Raw genomic sequence first — 20,615 nt, 5'->3', positions numbered from 1 at the left:
TTTATTTATTTGAAAGGCAGAGTTACAGAGAAGCAGAAGCAGAGAGAGGTCTTTCATCTGCTGGAAGGACTTGGTCCATCTTCTGCTGCTTTCCCAGGCCATAGCAGAGATCTGCATTGAAAGTGGAGCAGCTGGGACTCAAACCAGTGCCCATACGGGGTGCCGGCACTGCTAGAAGTGGCTTTACCCACTATGCCACAGCACTGGCCCCAATAAAGCAGTATTTTTATACTCAGTTCACTTCAAGTAAATTCCCAGACATTGTAAGAAGAGATGTATTGTTCAGTTGCTCAACTCTCTCATAGTTAAAGTTTTTAGAAGCTTGAGTTAGAAAGCAGGAAAGAAAAAAAAAAAGCAGCAATTTACTCAACAAAAGATGTATTTTTCTCCCCCTGAAATATAACTATGTTGTAGCACAACCTGAAGGGTATCAGGATCTTGATTGTTGGGAAGTTCTTTCTTCTCTCTCCAGAATGTCAGAATTTCCTGTTAGGACATGGACAGGAGTAGCCTCTTTTTGATTTATAAAAAATCCATCCCAAAGGAGAAAATCAGAGACCAAAATAGCAAGAGATATTGCATCAGTTCATTACCTCAACTGCCCAGGCTTGCCACACTAACTTTCAATCAAGAAATGAACTTTCAAGGATTTATGATTTAATTCTCTAAGCTTCAGTTTGCTCCTCGATAAATTACGGCAACATATTACATGATTCCTAGGATAACATCCAGCCCAAAGTTTTACGATTTTCTTTCACAAGTGCAAGCACTTCCAACACTGTTGCTTTCCAAGCATTGAAAAACCAACATCTGAGTTCATCTCTTCCCCACTCTGGAAAATCAGCAATATCCAGGATGGTCCATAATCCTCCTCTGAAAGAACTGATAAAAGACTTTCCAGTCTGAGGCCATGCTAAGCCCCCTGTTAGTTCTTGAAGATAATCATTTGCAACCCAGCAGTGATTGTGGCCAATTCTCTAAGTTCTTTAATATGAAGGTTGTCAAGATCTATGGGTTTAATGTACCCAATTTGAGTTGGTCACTTTATCTGTTCTCACCTCTGTGGGCTCTCTGCTTCCTCTTGCCATTGCCTGTTCTGGTGATTACTTCATGACTGATGTTTTTGAGTGAAGATTGAGGTAGATTCTCCTCATCTTTAAGGTTTGTAGCTAGCTTTGTCATCTTAAGTCCCCTTTGTCTTCCTTAAATGCCTTCTAATGTTCCTATCCTTGGATTTATAACTGTACTATATCCATTTATGTGTGATAGAATCATAAACATTAAGTTATATGAGCAAATAAGATTGTAATAATGCAATGTAAATAAACATCGTCTCAGCAATCATAGAGTCCAAAATCTTATATTTTACAGATAAAGAACCAAGATCCAGGGAAATGAAGTGACTTTTTATGTAACAATGACATAGTCAGAACCAAAGTTACAACTTTCAGTGTTTTTTCACTGTTCTTGCAACCATATAGAATCTTGTTCACTTGCTTCTCATATTTTACATGGAAGGTGAGGAATAAAATATATTCTTTACCTACCATGTATTATTGATTCTCATTTCCACACCTCCTAATCTGGGGGACTTAACGATGAAGGGAAAAGATCTCTGGTGCAACCAAATCTGGAAGGTGAGACAAGAGTTTGCAAAGAGCAAAGCATCCATGTCCCGGCTCTCTTTTGTTAAATGGGAGAATAGGAAAAATTTCCTCCCATTTTAACAAAATTAGATTTTACTATAGATAACACATAATAGAAAACCCTAGTAAACTACTTAACAGAAAGCTACATTGAGAAAGTTCTCTTACAAGGGACAAGTCTTGCATACTTTTAACACATATTTCTTTAGCAATTTTTTTTTTTACCTCTGGAATTGACCTAGACATTGGAAACGGAAAAAGGATATAACCAGAGATCCAAGACTTGTGGAGATCACAGTGATGTAGTAATGAGTCCAGGGCACATTGATATATTGTGCTGTGTGTACAGAGCACAGCAGAGTGGTGAGACTCTAACTGCATCTTCTTTCTGGAGGAGAGGTTGAGGATGTGTGGGTTCCACGAATACGCGTAAGATAACATGTATAACCTGCATCCTTTGGGGTTCTCAGAAACCATGAGGCCAGTGTGGACAAGGGTACTACCAAGTTGAGGTTACATTTTAGAAAAGTCATTCTGGTAGTTATTTTGAGAGATAGGGGACCAGAAGGAGGAGTAGCATTCTAAACTATAAACAAGGACTCAGTTTAAAAAGCCAATTTTCAGTGATTCAGCTAAGAATTTACATGAGCCTTATAGATAATAATTTCTACAGAAAATAATTCACAGAAATTATGGATGCTGTAGAAAGTGTAAATAAAGGGTTTTTTTTTTTTTAATGTCCAACATTGCTAACCTCAGATACAACAAGAAAAGCATATCTGCTTACATTTAACTAAAGCAGATAGGCAGCCACAAGAAATTTAAACCTGTCACATTAAACTTGGTCTCTTACAGTCAGTCCTTAAGCTTAAGGGTTTTTTAAAGATTTATTTGTTTATTTGAAAGGCAAAGTTGCTGAGAGAAGGAGAAACAAAGAGAGAGCTCTTCCATCCACTAGTTCATTCCCCCAGATGGCTGCAACTGCTGGGGCTGGGCCAGGCCAAAACTAGGATCCTGGAACTCCATCTGGGTCTCCCACATAGGTGACAGAGGCCCAGGTACTTGAGCCAAGTACCTGCTTTTCCATGTATATGAGTAGGGTGCTGGATCAGAAGTGGAACAGCTGGGACTCCAGCCAGCACTCATGTGGGATGCCAACTTGCAGGTGGCTTAACCTGCTGAGCCACATCACTGCACCTAAGCTTAAGGTGTTTTATGTATTTATATACCAATACTTCCAATCATGTTTACATATTAAATGATAATCAATCACTAAGTGCTTAACTACTTGCTACAGGGAAGTCTGGTTTCAGAATCTCAAGAATAAAACACATTGTAGAAGAGCAGACTGGCCCAGGGTAAGGTACCTAGGACAACTCTGGGACTTTCAGAATAGAAAAATTTGAGCAGTCAGACTCAAGATTGACATTCAGGACATAGGATAAATAATGGCTGTAGGGGACAAAGGAGAGACAGTTAAAAAAAATAAAGGACTTTGGTTAATAGAGAATAAGCATGCCTGAGTCTTCTAACAAGAATATCAATTCCTTGGCTCCTTTCTTGAAGAGCTACTAAATCGAAGAATGACAGGTTCTCCAATTTGTAATTTTACCAACCAAAGGCTTTTAAATAAAACACTATTGCTCACTCCATGTTTCTTCCAGCATTTCATAAAGGAATGGGTATTTTAATAGCAAATGGACAGGCCGGCGCCGCGGCTCACTAGGCTAATCCTCCGCCTTGCGGCGCTGGCACACCGGGTTCTAGTCCCGGTCGGGACACCGGATTCTGAACCGGTTGCCCCTCTTCCAGGCCAGCTCTCTGCTGTGGCCAGGGAGTGCAGTGGAGGATGGCCCAAGTCCTTGGGCCCTGCACCCCATGGGAGACCAGGATAAGTACCTGGCTCCTGCCGTCGGATCAGCGCGGTGCGCCGGCCACAGCACACCGGCCGCGGCGGCCATTGGAGGGTGAACCAACGGCAAAGGAAGACTTTTCTCTCTGTCTCCCTCTCTCACTGTCCACTCCTGCCTGTCAAAAAAAAAAAATAGTAAATGGACAGCCCTTTAAGTTGAATGCATTTAATGCTACAGAGTTTGTGGAATTTCATATTTTCCAACTAACTGTTAAAAACCCAACACTAGGCTGTCAACTGTCAAGGATCCGCACCTAGGGACCACCCATGAATTATGAGAGAAAGCTCAAAAGAAACAAATGCAAGGGTGGACTTTTGGTGTAGGGGTTAAGGCACAGCTTGTGATGCCCCCATCCCATATTGGAATGTCTGGGTTCAAGTGCTGGCTCCACTTCTGATTCCAACTTCCTGCCAGTGTGCATTCTGGGAAGCAGCAGTTGATGGCTCAAGTAATTGGTTCTCTGCCACCCATTTGGGAGCCCCAGATTGGGTTCCATTCTCCTGGCTTTTGCCTTGCCCAGTCCCAGCTGTGTGAGTATTTGGGGAATTAACCAGGAGATAGAGGATCGATCTCTCTCTCTCTCTCTCTCTCTTTCACCAGGTAAATAAAAATATATAAATAAAATTTAAAAAGAAAAAAGAAACAACTGTGGCCATTTCTGGAGCAACTGCTACTCCCTCTGTGGGAGGAGTGAAGGAGCCTAACATGCACTTCAGCAAGGTTAGGATCCCACTGATCAGCAGCATCATAGAGTAGCACTTGTTCACTGGCCAAAGGCAAACAAAATTGTTGTTCTTTTTCCATGTCCAAGTTTTCTGCCAATTGAAAACACTCCAGTTTTTCTATTAGATTCAGGTGTTCATGCAGTTGTCCACTTTCTACCCTCTTAATTTCTCCCTTCCCGAGATTGTGCAGTAATTTGTAAAGCTTCTGGAATCAACAATTTTATTATCTTCTGACTAGTAGTTGCAAATCTCGTGCATGTTTCTGGTTTGTTCACAGGTGGTCTGGCTTGTCTAGAAGAAATTCACAGTCTTGATTACCCACAAGGCTTAACCAGGTTGCAAAATTGATATCAGCCCTTATGCAACCTACAAAACCTCATGGGCACTCTAATGTTTACACAGAGCAGACATGCCTGTAAGGTACAAAGCTTCATCCAAACACCTTGTGTGTGATTGAACAAGGGTCCAACAGGGCAACAGGATCCAATTTTTTAAAGTTACTTTTACAAGTCACTGAAGAGAGAAGAAAAGAGGAAACAGGTGAAAAGCTTAGGCCAAATGGACTGCTGTTCCAAGTATGTCCTTGCTCAAGAGGTAGCAGAGAATTCAGAAAACAGCATCAAATCACTTTTGTGAGGCTTCTTAATGTGTGTTGCCTAAGTGGAGGAAGGCCACTCCTTTCCAGAAAAAAATATTTGCCGGATCGCAAGTTGGAAACTACCCCTAAAGGATGGATGCAAACTGGAGCTACAACAAGAAAATTACAAATGCATGGCAGTCAGGAGTTGGAGATGCCTCAATAAAAGTGACAGGGGCTGTGTATCCTTAAACAACCTTCTGCTGGCAGAATGATACCATGAAATGGCCTGTTTTGCTGTTAGATGCACTAAAGATTAGATAAGAAAGCAAACAGTTCCTTGTGGAATACTCCAAGTCCTTTAACTGCCAAAATAAGGTCCCGGACTAGTTCAAAAGCAGAAAGTATTATAGAGTATCTGTAGGTACTTCTCAAAAGCAGAGAAATGATTTGAAAACCAAACCATTGGAGTAGCATTGAGCATCAAGACTGACTTGTGGTAGAAGAATGTCGAGAGAAGGGCCCCAACATATGACTTATAGTCTAATATGCTCTTTGGACGTTTTCCTTCCATCACTGTTCAGATTTGTTATTACACATCATAAACTAAGTAACTAATGATGACCTGTTACTCAGTGGATTAGAGGCAAGTTGCAGGGTGGAGGGAGAGTAAATAAGGCTCTGGTTGCAATTCGGCCAATAATAAACTGTGTGGAATCTAACTTACCTATATCAAAGTCCCTTAATCTGCAAAATTATAGGTATGACCTAAGGTATTCTTGAAATAAAATCTGATCTTGAACTTTGCCATACTATTTTAGCTGTCAATAATTATAATGAAAAAATGCCCATGACCTTCCATGGTAATCACTGTCACTAAGAATTGGACAAGGAAAAAGTCAGAATCAGGGAATAAATGGCATGCCAGTCTCTAGTATACTACAATAAAATACCGCTTGTCCCTTACTGAGTCTTATTAACTCCAAGAAGAATACCACATATATGTAGTACTAGACCACTGTGATACTAATGCTATATAACACTCACAAATAGGTTACTATAAGACAACTTCCAGCAGGCAAAAGAAACACTGAATGAAGTGCTTATATATATTAGCAAAGGATTATATGATTTACACAGATAGCATCATTTTCTTCTTTAGGTGCTTAGCTGCCCTAATTTTTTTTTTAAAACTTAACCCAATTTAGATATCTAGATGAACATGCATTTTTACTACACTTCTGTATTACTTATTCAAGATAGAACTACTGGGGTCAGCGCTCTGGCTTAGCAGGTAAAGCTGCTGCCTGAAGTGCCGGCATCTCACATGGGCACTGGTTCAAGTCCTGGCTGTTCCACTTCTGATCCAGCACTCTGCCAGGGCCTGGGAAAGCAGAAGATGGCCCAAGTCCTTGGGTCCCTGCACCTGCATGGGAGAACCGGAAGAAACTCCTGGTTCCTGGCTCCAGATTGGTTCAACTCCAGCTGTTGCAGCCATCTGGGGAGTGAACCAGTGGATGGAAGACCACTCTCTCTCTCACTCACTCTTTCTCTCTTTCTCTCTCTCTGGTTCTGCCTCTCTGTAGCTCTGCCTTTCAGATAAATAAATAAACCTTTAAAAAAAGATAGAACTACTGAAGTTCTAGTATGGAACACATATAGTACCACAGTGATAACACAAGACAAAAGGTTTTATATGCACCTGCACTTGACTGGATTACATTCTAGGTGGCAAAATGACAAATCCAACAAAGATATTTTAATGTGAGATATGATAAATCTTTTTTTAAAGATGTTATTTATTTATTTGAGAGGCAGAATTACAAACAATGTGAGAGGGAGAGACAGAGAGAAAGATCTCCTGTCCTCTGGTTCACTCCCCAAATGGCTGCGATGGCCAGAGCTGCACCACTCCAAAGCCAGGAGCCAGGAGCTTCTTCTGGTCTCCCACACGGGTGCAGGGGCCCAAGGACTTGAGCCATCTTCTACTGCTTTCCCAGGCCATAGCAGAGAGATGGATTGGAAGAGGAGCACCCGGGATTAGAACCGGCTCCCATTTGGGATGCTGGCACTGCAGGCAGAGGATTAACCCACTGTGCCACTGTGCCGGCCCTGAGATATGATAATTCTTACAAATATGCTTTAAAGGACCAAAAAGTCTTGATGAATTATCCTGTCCTTGGTAAGAATGGAAATAATTCAAAGGGCTTCACAGAGGACGTCTTGGAGTGGATAGCTGCAGGTCTGACCTTTTTGAGGACAACGGATTTTAATTAGATCTGGAACACAGAAGCTGTGGAGGAAAAGGCAGATGGAAGATCATTTGCAAAAGCACAGAAAAGGGGAAATTTAGCAAATGGTTGGTGTTCCCTTGTGCTGAAATGTGAGAGATCAGAAGAAAGGGATGAATTTGAGAAATAAGAAAGACCTTACTTTAGATTATGCTGAAGGTTTGGGGCTTTACTAACAAGCAATGAGAAGGAATTATCAAGATTGAGGGCACTGGTTCATAATGGGATTGATCATGAATAAAATCCTAAGTCCCTAAAAATGCCCATCAAAATCACATGATCCAAGACAAGACCAAAATTCACCAAACGTCAATTGCAGTTTGGCTCCACCTGGTGGTAATTATTTAATTGTACTTAATTAGATGTAAGGAAGCTTCTGGTCCCTGGAATGGCTGGACTTACAGGACGTAAGGTCAGTGATATCAGTAATCAATCAAACCTGCTTCCTTGACTTAAATTCCTGCCCCAGGAGGATACCAGGAACATGATTTCCTACAATTCCTCCCCTATTTTCCCTTCATTCTTTTTTTTTTCCCCTTCCCGTCTATCCCCCTAAAAGTCAGGAGATTTGCAGAAGGCTGGTTATTGGATGAATACCAATCTCCAATCCATTTTCATTATCATGAAATTAAGCAATCTTAAAACTTAGATGACCAAGATGCAGCTCAGCAATGGAAATGAGCATAGTATTAAAGACTGCAGAAGGTTTTTTGCTCATTGTGGCACTGAGTTGAATATGCACCTTGACAGTTTGGGGATTTATTTTCTGAAAGATAAAAAGACAAAAGTCATCTACATCTATAAAATCATAGAATTTTGATGAATAAAGTTTTTATGATATTATTTAGCACTAAATTTTATGTATTTCTTTAATAGATAAAGAGACTAAAGCTCAGAAAGTTTCACTTCCCTTTGCTTATGCAGTTATATGCAGTATAGTGATAACCCAATGAATGTCTGGCCAAAATTGTGTTTGACTAGAGTGATTTTTTCACTTCTCTGTGTATCAGGTAGGTTTGGAAAATACAGTCATCATCAAAATCCTCTTAATCTTTTTTACATATATCAGAGAAAATGGAAGTCAGATAGACTAGAAACCACTACGCAGTACTGCACAGCACAAGAATTAACCCAACTTTCAAAGTATGTCTTAAACCAAAAAATTCTGATGTTTTGAATACACTGGTTGACTTTTTACATAATAGTAAAAAAAGGCCAATATCCTCTAATTTCATGGACTCAATTCAAACTACAACTTAGATATATCAAAATAACATCTAATACCAAACAAAATACAAAACAAGCAAAACAAACAAACAAAAGCTAGGCAAAGAAGCAAAAAAATTAGTTCTCCCTAGACTTCTAACTCCATTCATATCCCTAAATAAAGAAATGATTATGGGAAAACTTCTTTGTATTTCCAAACCAAAGAAATTTAGATCCATTAATGAGTGCTTGGAAACCTTACTGAATAGAAAGTAACTGAACATTCATAGATTATTTAACCCCACAAACAGAACCTTTTGTCTGTTTGAAAATGAATACTCTTGCCTCAGTTTTTTTGTTTGTTTGTTTTTTGTTTTTTGTTGTTGTTGTTGTTTTTGACAGGCAGAGTGGACAGTGAGAGAGAGAGACAGAGAGAAAGGCCTTCCTTTTGCCGTTGGTTCACCCTCCAATGGCCGCCATGGCTGGTGCGCTGCGGCCGGCACACGGCACTGATCCAATGGCAGGAGCCAGGTGCTTCTCCTGGTCTCCCATGGGGTGCAGGGCCCAAGCACTTGGGCCATCCTCCACTGCACTCCCGGGCCACAGCAGAGAGCTGGCCTGGAAGAGGGGCAACTGGGACAGAATCCGGCGCCCCAACCGGGACTAGAACCCTATGTGCCGGCGCCTCAAGGCGGAGGATTAGCCTAGTGAGCCGTGGCGCCGGCATTGCCTCAGTTTTAAAGTTCCTGTAGTCTGGAATAACCGAGGAGTCCAAGGTGGTATTTTCAACAAATAATGGAAAAATGGACTCAGAGCAAAGCTTTCTTAGGTGAGAAAAGTTTGGATAAGTAGAATTACTACAACTTGCTTCAATATCATTCTGCAGATGTACTGAACATTTCACTTTGAAAGACAAAAACCATTATGCCCCAATATTTTTTAGAACAAGGATAATAGCCAATGAGAATACATAAACTGATATGAGTGGCTAAGATTAGGTATGGCACCAGGAAGAATTATCAAGAAAGTGTTTTAAACTTCAGAAATATCTTTTTCCATTCATATAGCACATGCCATCGTTGCCATGCTTTCTATCCCTGTATAGCTTTGAGTTTACCTGCAGTTGATAAGGACATTTCCCATAACTGCTGATGGGAAATTTCTATACTTCATTGCCTGTGGCCCATCTCTTGCTGTAGTAGGATAACTGATTCAGACTCTCCACAGTTCAAGAATGAGGATTAAATCTGGGCATTTAACGGCCCAATGAATAACCTCCAAAAGCCATTATCTCCCATAGAATATTCCAAGGCATATTCAACACAGTGATTCAGAGAGTCCCCAGTGGGGTTGGGTTTCCTGTTCCAGAAGTCATAACTCATTCATATTCATTTTCTTCCTTAGCCCTGCTTTCTTTCCTACATTTGCTTTCTCCTCTTGTTCTTCCTGTGAGAACCTCCTAAAAAGCTACCTGTATTCAAATCCTTATCACAATATTTGCTGTGCCATTCCAGATGTCTAATATTCCCTGTGTTGCCTTCTCAAGGGCTGCAAATAAATCTAACTTAATTTCCTGCACAGGCACTGTGCTAGGAGTTTAGAGTTTGAATTATAATTCTGCTAACCTAATGTGTTTCCTTGTGAAACTTAATTTTTTTCATCGAGAAAAAGAGTTGGATTGTATGTTCTATAAAGTATCATTGAGCTTTCACTTTTTATTTGTGCTTAACCCAAGGGTCATATCAGCCCACAAAATATTTTCAAGCAAGGATGGCTGAATGAAGACAAAAAAGGAAGTATAAGGAAGAGACATAGTAGAGAGAAGTAGAGGGAAGAAGCCATCTATTTAGCTCTTAATTGCAAAATAATAACTTTTTTAAAAAGCTTTTTCAACTCTCCAAACAGCTATAATAAAACTATAATGCTTGTATTTGTATGGTTATTAAACTAAATTTTATGTATCATAAACATATGAGAGTCATAAGTATGTGTGATCTGTGGCACAATAATTGGTCCTTTATCCATTTAAATATTTTCTGTATTTGTTCATTTCACAGTTCTTGGTCACCAAACTTATTTCACAAATTCTCATTCTCTTTTCAAACATCAAGTTCATCTTTAGAAAATGAAAATGTTTCAACATTGAAAAGATTCAAAACAGTAGAAAATCAAAACTCATTTATATAATTTCTATTGAATTTATTGAAGAGATCCCATTTTTATAGCCATGATTTTTATTGAGAGAACTCATTATTTCTTTTTTTTTTTTTTTTTTTTTTTGACCGGCAGAGTGGACAGTGAGAGAGAGAGACAGAGAGAAAGGTCTTCCTTTGCCGTCGGTTCACCCTCTAATGGCCGCCGCGGCCGGCGCACCGCGCTGATCTGATGGCAGGAGCCAGGTACTTCACCTGGTCTCCATGGGGTGCAGGGCCCAAGCACTTGGGCCATCCTCCACTGCACTCCCGGGCCACAGCAGAGAGCTGGCCTGGAAGAGGGGCAACCGGGACAGAATCCGGCGCCCCGACCAGGACTAGAACCCGGTGTGTCGGCGCCGCAAGGAGGAGGATTAGCCTAGTGAGCCGCGGCACCTGCTTAGAACTCATTATTTCAAGATGAGTTAGCTCCAGCTTGCAAAGATGGATGTCCGCAAATCATTTTTAGAAAATTTCCATTTAGGCCGGCGCCGCGGCTCACTAGGCTAATCCTCCGCCTAGCGGCGCCGGCACACCGGGTTCTAGTCCTGGTCGGGGCGCCGGATTCTGTCCCAGTTGCCCCTCTTCCAGGCCAGCTCTCTGCTGTGGCCAGGGAGTGCAGTGGAGGATGGCCCAGGTGCTTGGGCCCTGCACCCCATGGAGACCAGGAGAAGCACCTGGCTCCTGGCTCCTGCCATTGGATCAGCGCGGTGCGCCAGCCGCAGCGCGCCGGCCGCAGCGGCCATTGGAGAGTGAACCAACGGCAAAGGAAGACCTTTCTCTCTGTCTCTCTCTCTCACTGTCCACTCTGCCTGTCAAAAAAAAAAAAAAATTCCATTTATCCTCCTCACCCAATCAGCTACTTCTGACAAAAGCATAGCGGCGCCAGCACACCGGGTTCTAGTCCCGGTCAGGGCGCCGGATTCTGTCCCAGTTGCCCCTCTTCCAGGCCAGCTCTCTGCTGTGGCCTGGGAGTGCAGTGGAGGATGGCCAAAGTGCTTGGGCCCTGCACCCGCATGGGAGACCAGGAGGAGCGCCTGGCTCCTGCCTTTGGACCAGCAGTGAAGGAGGACCTTTCTCTCTGTCTCTCTCTCTCTGTCCACTCTGCCTGTCAAAAAAAAAAAAAAAAAAAAAAAAGCATAGCTCATATGATCTTGCTGCCTCCAGAAACTGAATTCACCAATGGAACACTGTCCTTGTTATGATCAAAAACATCAAGAGGGCATACAAATTCTACAAATGAACTCTTGCTTTTATCAAAAAATACTTTCTAATAGTACACTGACTTATTTCCTTTTATTCTTCCCCCTTCCTTTTCTCCTTTCTCTCCTCCTCTTTTCCCTCTCTTCTTCCTTCCTACTTCCTCTTTTAAAAATAATGTGTACACACAAATTCATATTGAGCAACTATATTTTAAATAACTCTATAATGAGAATACCTCCCCCATTATAGGCTGAAGGAGCTCAGTCCTGGACTTCAGAAGCTGGATACCTGGACCTGAGTGGGGAGTTGGAAGACGGAATCAGAGCAGCAGGAAACCTATGAACAGCAGAAGGGAGCCACAGCTAGAATTGTCTCAAAGTCAGATTCCTGCTACAACAACACTGCTGTATGCAGAAGGAAACTAAGAATAACAGGAAAATGAGAAAGCTGTTCTTGCTTTGAGGAGAGCTTAAGGGATCCTGGGGAAGGAGTATTTCTTACAGCTAGCATACTTCTCTGGAGTAAAATTTCTATATGGCAAGACACTATGAATAAAAGAGGACAGAAATAAAAATGCAAACTCTATTGACACTTGCTGTGGGCTGAATTGTAGCCTCCCATGATTCCTATGCTGACACCTTAAACTCCATTGTAAAGGTATTTGGAGATGGGACTTTAGGGAGGTAATTGGGTTCACATGACTTCATGGCAGGATTGGTGCCGATAAGAGGAAGGGTTGCCAGATTGCCCTCTCTCCACCTTGTAAGGACACAGTGTGAAGATGAATGCAAGCCACAAGTGGTACCCTCATTGGAATCTGGTCATGCTGATGTTCTATTTCAGCCACCAGACCTTCGGGAAAGCAAATGTCTATTGTTTAAAACACTAAGTCTTGGGCTGGCGCTGTGGCGCAGCAGGTTAATGTCCTGGCCTGAAGCGCTGCCATCCCATATGGGCACCGGTTCTAGTCCCGGCCGCTCCTCTTCCGATCCAGCTCTCTGCTATGGCCTGGGAAAGCAGTAGAAGATGGCCCAAGTCCTTGGGCCCCTGCACCCACATGGGAGACCAGGAAGAAGCTCCTGGCTCCTGGCTTTGGATCAGCGGTGAACCATCAGATGGAAGACCTCTGTGTAACTCTGACTTTCAAATAATAAATAAATAAATCTTTAAAAATAAATAAATAAATAAAACACTAAGTCTTTGACATTGTTCTGTGGCAGCCCATGAGGAATAATTTAACACCCATATTAAAAGGATGTTGAAAATGAAAGCTAGAAAATACCAATGTTTTATATATATATAATCCATATTATGTTACAAATATTTTAGAAAATTAAGAAAGCAATTAAAACTGATATGGAAGCTTCAGAAATTAATATATATATGTATAAATTTAAGGAATAAAAACATAGGTTACAGAAAGCATTCATTTGGTTCATTAGCAGATTAGTCATAACTGAAGAAAAATAATAACCAGAAAAAAATTAAGAATTTATGAAAATGTAGCAAAACTAAGAAAATGTACTTTTTAAAAAGGATTTAAATAATTTTAAAAAATCAAATGAGAAGCTCAAACATATGTTTATTTGCAGTCCTGAAACCCAAATATAGGAAGCACAATATGTGATTAGAAGGACAAATTATCCATAGCCTTGGAAACTCATGACTGGAGCATAGGGAGACTACTGATGCCATAGACAGGAGTGTCAATTGGTAAAGTCAACAACAGGAGTCACTGTGCACTTACTCCTCATGTAGGATCTCTGTCCTTAATGTGCTGTGTATTGAGATTTAATGCTATAACGAGTACTCAAACAATATATTTCACTTTGTGTTTCTATGGGGGTGCAAACTGTTGAAATCTTTACTTAATGTATACTAAACTGATCCTCTGTAAAAAAAAAAAAAAAAAGAAATTATCAACTCCCAACTTGACTCTCACTGGGATTAAACATGACAATAGGTCTGATCTGATTTCATCATCATTTAAAAAAAATCATCTATTATTTTTCACTTTATGTTTCTGTGTGGGAGCAAACTGTTGAAATCCTTACTTAATGTATACTAAGCTGATCTTCTGTATATTAAGATAATCGAAAATGAATCTTGATGTGAATGGAAGGGGAGAGGGAGTGGGAAAGGGGAGGGTAGTGGGTGGGAGGGATGGTATGTGAGGGAAGCCATTGTAATCCATAAATCGTACTTTGGAAATTTATATTCATTAAATAAAAGTTAAAAAAAAAAAGAATAAATCCATGTCTCAGCACATTGCAGTATATCTGGGCAGGGAGAAGCAAGGAAACCACCAAAGAAAAAGAGAACAACTTTAAATTATCCAGAGAGAAAGAAAGGAATGATAACTAAGAATGGAAGATTTCTAGTCTATGCCCACCAGCATAGCTAAAGCATAATGAAAAACTGTTTCCAAAGTCTCAAAGAGAAAAAGCAACTATCAAGCTAGATTTTTGTTTTCAACTAATTTATTTCTCAAGAATGAGTGTCAAATATACTTGTTGATAAACAATTTCCTAAAGGCAATATCTAAAGGGAATTCTGAAGGCAAAGGAATGGCCAAATACAAAGATTAAGAAAAATGGTGCTTTGAGAAGCAATGATTTAAACCGTGCTTGTCTTGACTTTCGACAAATTTTGGGATTTTTTTTTTCTCTCTTCCTTCTTAATACCATTGGTTGAACTCTTTACTTAACACAGAATTAATCATATGTGTATAAAGTCAATTGAAAATAGATTCCAGTAAAAAATAAGAGTGAGAATAAAAGAGGGAGGAGCTGTATAGTTCTGCATACATTCATACAGATTTACTTCCAAGGGTAAAGCTAAAAACTTGCCATGGGACTTCAAATCCCATTAAGCTGTGTGGTGATAATGCTATCTTAAGTTTTAAAGTGATTATATTAAGTGTTGATTTGATCATATTGATAAGATTAGGTGTTAAAGGGATCATATAAATAAGATTAAATGTCTGGCAATTACAATACATAGAATTAAATAGGAGAGAATGTTCGAACATGGAAAGCAGCCCACACAGCAGACTCATAGAATGACAATCGCTATAAATAGCACTTTGACCTCAGAATCAGCACTTAAGGCATTCTAGTCCGGCTGAAAAGCCCATGAGAACATTTCAGGCATGGAAAGCCAAGACACTGTGGCAAAAAAAAATGTCCTATATGAAAGATCTCTATGAGTAAGACCACAGGGGAAAGTAGGGACCATCAAAGAAGGATGTACTTCTCTCTGAAGGGAGAAGTGAATGTCCACTTTGCTTATGGCCTTGTCTAATTACTGACAGAGATTGTGGGCTCAAAAGGCTTCCATAGCCTTAGCATCTCATGTCAAGAGCCTCGGGTGATCATGAAAGTTATACATAAGAGTGCTAATTGTTAAATTAAAAACAGGAATCACTGTGCACTTACTTCCCATGCAGGACCTTTGTCCTGAATGAATTGTACTATGAGAATTAACTGTCAAACTTGTTCTCAAACCATTTTTTATTTTGTGTGTATGTGTGCAAATTGTTGAAATCTTTACTTAGTATAAAATTGGTCTTCTGTGTATAAAGTTAATTAAAAATGAATCTTAATAGAGAATTGAACTGGGAATGAGAGAAGGAGAAGGAAGTGGCATGGGAGTGGTGGTGGGAGGGTAGGTGGGTATGGTGGGAAGAATCTCTATATTCCTAAAGTTGCACTTATGAAATTTGTACTCATTAAATAAAAGGTTTCTAAAATAAAGAAAAAAAAAAGGAATGACTGGTGGACTCAAAAGCAAACATAACAAAAGACCAGAAGAAAGTGTCTAAACCAAATTAATGCTTCCAAAAACAGTTTCTAATTTCTGGGATGAACAAATACCAAACTGAATACAAAAACTGAAGAAGTAATAATAATAATATGAATTGGAAAGTGGAAGACTGGAGGTTAGCCATTCAATAATCCTTTTATTATTTGAAATGAGGGTAGACTGTCAGGATATGGTGAAATTTTAGACTTTACATATATGTGATAAAAGAGTTTTATTTCTGTTTAGAACATGGAGAGCCACAAAACAACTTTGTCCCCACCTTAATAATGAGAAAAACCTGGACATAAAGTCATATTTTTTCTCACACTCATCAAGAGTAACCAGATTATTAAATTCAAAAGAATGGCAAGTCCCTGCAAGCAGATACCAGACAAATGAACTGCTTCCCTTCTGAGAGGACAAAGGAGCCATGACAAATACGGCCAATAAGAAACAGCTAATATATTAACAATTTCTTAAAGGCCAACAATGGGTTAGCATGACACACCCAGACACATGGAGAATTTGCAGCCATTCAGAAACTCATTTCCATTGGCCTCTACTCGTGAGAAAAACTGAGGTTAAGGCAGAAAAATAGAGAGGAAGCATTGTCAGTGGTCCATTGGCATGAAACCCTAAGATTTTCATGGACCCTTCTCATACAAAACAAAAGTCTTAGGACACTGTGCATGAGTCAGGAAATCCTCCCGCCACCAAGACTTAGGGAAAATTCACTATTCCTGATGACAGGGTAGAAGACAAAATCTTCTGCTTTTGGAAAGATGGGGGGAAATGACCAATTCCCGTTATCAAGCAAAGATCTACCACTTACTGAGGAAGAATAGAAGAGAAATCTTACTGCCCCTACAAATGGGACAAGAAAGTTCTCCAACACAAGACTACACAGAAAAGCAGAGAACTGTTACTTCATGCAAAGGGACAGAAAATAATTTTCTGCTCAAGAATCCTACTGATACAAGGAATCATTTGCATACCGTGGATTGGGAAGCAGGAATGCTGAAAAAATTCCATTCCCATGCCCAGTTTCACAGGGCCTGCCCAAAACTGATGCAGGACCAAGAGAACTAACAAACTCTCCATCCATACCATAAGACTGAGAAACAAACTGTTGAGGGAGAAGCCAACAAATTAGAGATCTCTACTACTGTATAGACATTTAGGAATTTCCTAGTGCTAAAGGTAAACTAGGAACACTCAGAAACTAATTTAGTGTCCCACAAAAGGAAGCAACAGATATGACTACTGAAAGAATTTGAAGTCCATAGCAGATAGAAAGTGGCCACAGTAACAACAATACACACACACACACACACACAAAAAAAAAAAAAAAAAAAAAAAAAAAAAAACCAGAAAAACAGAATTGAACCCTCACTCACAACCGATAGTCTGCCTTGCCCTGTGCATTCCTGGCTGCCACCCCACAGAAATGCTTCATTGTGCATAGTCCTTTGCCTGATCAGACCTATGTCTAGGACACTGGCTCTTCACCTCATTTGGGCTTATGCCAAAGAAGTAAAATTTGCTGCAGATGTCCAAACCTTAAGGCTTCAATGTGCAGACATTTTAGCCAATGCTGTAGCCATTTCATTGAGACCAAGGGACAAACAGCAAATACAAAACAGATTTGGGGAAGTCCCAAAATAACAAATGATGGTGTGACTGTTGCAAAGTCAATTGACTTAAAGGATAAATATAAAAGTATTGTGGTTAAACATGTTCAAAATATTCCAGTCACAGAAACGAAGAGGTTTGGGATGGCATCACCACTGCCACTATCCTGGGATTCTCTGTTGACAAGGAAGGCTTTGAGAAGACAGGCAAAGGTGATCATCTAGTGGAAATCAGAGTGTGGTGTCAGCTGTTGATGCTGCAATTGCAGAGCTTAAGAAGCGGTCAAAACCTGTGACAACCCTTGAAGAAACTGCTCAGGTTACTGCAAAAATTCTGTAAATGGAGACAAAGAAATTGATAACATCTGTAAATGGAGACAAAGAAATTGATGACATCATTTCTGATACAATGAAAAAGGTGGGAAGAGAAGGTGTCATCCCAGCGAAGGATGGAAACGCATTGAATGATTATTCAGAGATTGTTGAAGGCATGAAGTTTGATTGAGGCTATGTTTCTTCATACTTGAGTAATACATTGAATGGTCAGAAATTTTGATTCAAAGATGCCTATGTTCTACTGAGTGAAAAGAAAATTTATAATGTCCAGTCCATTGTACTTGCTCTTTTTTTTTAAGATTTATTTATTTATTTGAAAGTCAAAGTTACAAAGAGGCAGAGGCAGAGAGACAGAGAGAGGTCTTCCATCCACTGGTTCACTCCCCAGATGGCCGCAATGGCCGGAGCTGCGCTGATCCGAAGCCAGGAGCCAGGAGCCTCTTTCCAGGTCTCCCACATGGGCCTCAAGCATTTAGACCATCTTCCGCTGCTTTCCCAGGCCACAGCAGAGAGCTGGATCCGAAGTGGAGCAGCTGAGACTCGAAACAGCACCAGCATGGGATGCCGGCACTGCAGGAGGCAGCTTTACCAGCTTTGCTACAGAGCAGGCCCCTGTACTTGCTCTTAACATTGCCAGTGCTCAGAGCCAGTGTTGTGGCATAGCAGGTGGAATCATTGCCTGGGACACTGGCATTCCATACAGACGATGGTTCATATCTCGGCTGCTCTGCTTCTGACTCACCTCTCTGATAACGGCCTAGGAAAAGCAGAGGAAGATGGTCCAAGTACTTGGGCCCTGCCACCCATTTGGGAGACCTGGCTTTGTTCTTACTCAGCCCTGGCTGCTGCAGCCACTTGGAGAGTGAATCACTGAGTGGACAACCTCTCTGTCTTTTCCTTTCTTTCTGTAACTCTGGTTGTCAAATAAATAAATATTTTTAAAACAACAAAAAATAAAGCCTTTGCAAACAAAATAGTTTTAACAAAAAGTTTCCAGTGCTCACCTTAAGCCCTAGTCACAATTGTTGAAGACATTGAAGAAGAAAGTCCAGGTACATTCATTTTAAATAGATGCCAAGTTGATCTTCAGGTTGTAGCAGTAAAAGCTCCAGGTCTTGGTAACAATAGAAAGAACCAAGTAAAAAGATGTGGCTGCTGCTACTGGTGGTGCACTATTTGGAGAAGGATTGACTTTAAATCTTGAAGGTGTTGAATTTCATGATTTAGGAAAAGTTGGAGAAATTGTTGTTGCCAAAGATGATGCTATGCTTTTTTTGTGTGTGAGTTCTTATAGGGTTTTTTTTGTTAATTTATTTTGTTTAAGGAATATAATTTCATGCATTTAATATATACAGATTTGGGAACATGATGATTCTCTCCCCCCACCTCCCTCCCACCCATACTCCTGCCCTACTTTCTCCTCCTTCTTCCTTCCCCATTCTTCTTTTTCACAGGGATAAATTTTTCAGTTAATTTTTAGACTTGTAAAATTAACCCTGCACTTCTTTTGAAAAGATAACAAGGCTCAAATTTAAAAAAGTATTCAAGAAATCACTGAGTGACTAGCTATCACAGCTAGTGAATGTAAAGAGGGAAAACTGAATTAATACCTAGCAAAGCTTTCAGATAAATAGCTGTGATGAAGGCTGGTGGCACAAGTGGTGTCAAAGTAAATGCAAAGGACAGAGGGTTCCAGGTGCCCTAAATGCCAAAAGAGTTGCAATTGAAGAAGACATTGTTCTAAGAGGGGTTTTTGCCCTGCTACAGTTGATTCCAGCCATGGACTCCTTAACTCCAGCTAATGAAGATCAAAAAATTGGTATAGAAATGTTAAAAGAACACTTAAAATTCCTTCAATGAATATTGCTATGAATCCCTCTAAGAATTTTGAATACAGTTGATGGGGATGATGGGGAGGTGGCCATCATCACATCCAGAAAAACAACTATAAAAATCACAATATGTTTCTCATGAGAAACTGTAAGCCAGAAGCCAATACTTTGAAGTTATAAAAGCAGGAAAAATTGGGTTACCCAGGCAAAGATCTTTCAATGGCTCTAACAATTGGTCTCCTGCCAGCGCACATGGGAGACCTGGATTGGGTTCCCACCTCCCAGCTTCTTCCATGCAGCTGTTATGGGCATTTGTGGAGTGAACCAACAAATGCAAGCTTTGTGTGTGTGTGTGTGTGTGTGTGTGTGTGTGTCCCCCTCTCTCTGTGTGTGTCTGACTCAAATAAATAACTACATATTTAAAATAAAAGCAGAGTATTGCAGGATTTATAATATAAGGAGACTTCATAAAGTTAATGGAAAATGGAATTAAATTTATTTTATACAAGAATTTTAAATCCCTGCATAATATAGCATAATATACTTTTTTTTTTTTTTTTTGGACAGGCAGAGTGGATAGTGAGAGAGAGAGACAGAGAGAAAGGTCTTCCTTTGCCATTGGTTCACCCTCCAATGGCCGCCGTGGCCGGTGCGCTGCGGCCGGCGCACCGTGCTGATACGAAGGCAGGAGCCAGGTGCTTCTCCTGGTCTCCCATGTGGGTACAGGGCCCAAGCACTTGGGCCATCCTCCACTGCCTTCCCGGGCCACAGCAGAGAGCTGGCCTGGAGGAGGGGCAACCGGGAAAGAATCCGGCGCCCTGACCGGGACTAGAACCTGGTGTGCTGGCGCCGCTAGGTGGAGGATTAGCCTATTGAGCTGCGGTGCCAGCTATAATATACTTTTTCATAATACACATTGTCCATGAACCTTATGAAGACCCTTGATAAGCATGGATTTCAAATATTTTCTAACGATTCTATTTTGAGAGGCAGAGACATGTATGTACACCTACACACACACACAGAGCACTCCCACAAGTTGGTTCATTCTCAAATGCCCACAATGGCTAAGGATTGCGCCGAAGCCAAGGCTGAAAGCCAGGAATTCAATGCAGGTCTTCCACATGAGTGGCACAAACCCAATTACTTGAGCTGTCACTGCTGCCTTCCAGGGTCTGAGTTAGTAGGAGCTTGATTCAGGAACCACAGCCAGGAATCAAATCTAGATACTATGATGCAATATGTGGGGGTCAAAACTG

At 40.6% G+C, this 20,615-nt stretch overlaps 1 pseudogene; it reads left to right on the top strand.

Annotated features, from left to right (window-relative positions):
* The window catches only part of LOC100342712 (60 kDa heat shock protein, mitochondrial-like), a 137,502-nt pseudogene extending 118,077 nt beyond the window's left edge, over positions 1-19,425 (top strand).
* The last annotated feature ends 1,190 nt before the right edge of the window (positions 19,426-20,615 follow it).

The sequence above is a fragment of the Oryctolagus cuniculus genome, chromosome 14, assembly GCF_051225735.1.
Source record: "Oryctolagus cuniculus isolate XC-2025 breed Fujian yellow rabbit chromosome 14, ASM5122573v1, whole genome shotgun sequence".
In the NCBI taxonomy this organism is placed as follows: Eukaryota; Metazoa; Chordata; class Mammalia; order Lagomorpha; family Leporidae; genus Oryctolagus; species Oryctolagus cuniculus.
Note: the sequence above shows the minus strand (reverse complement) of the source record. Positions and strands in the feature narration are given on the sequence as shown.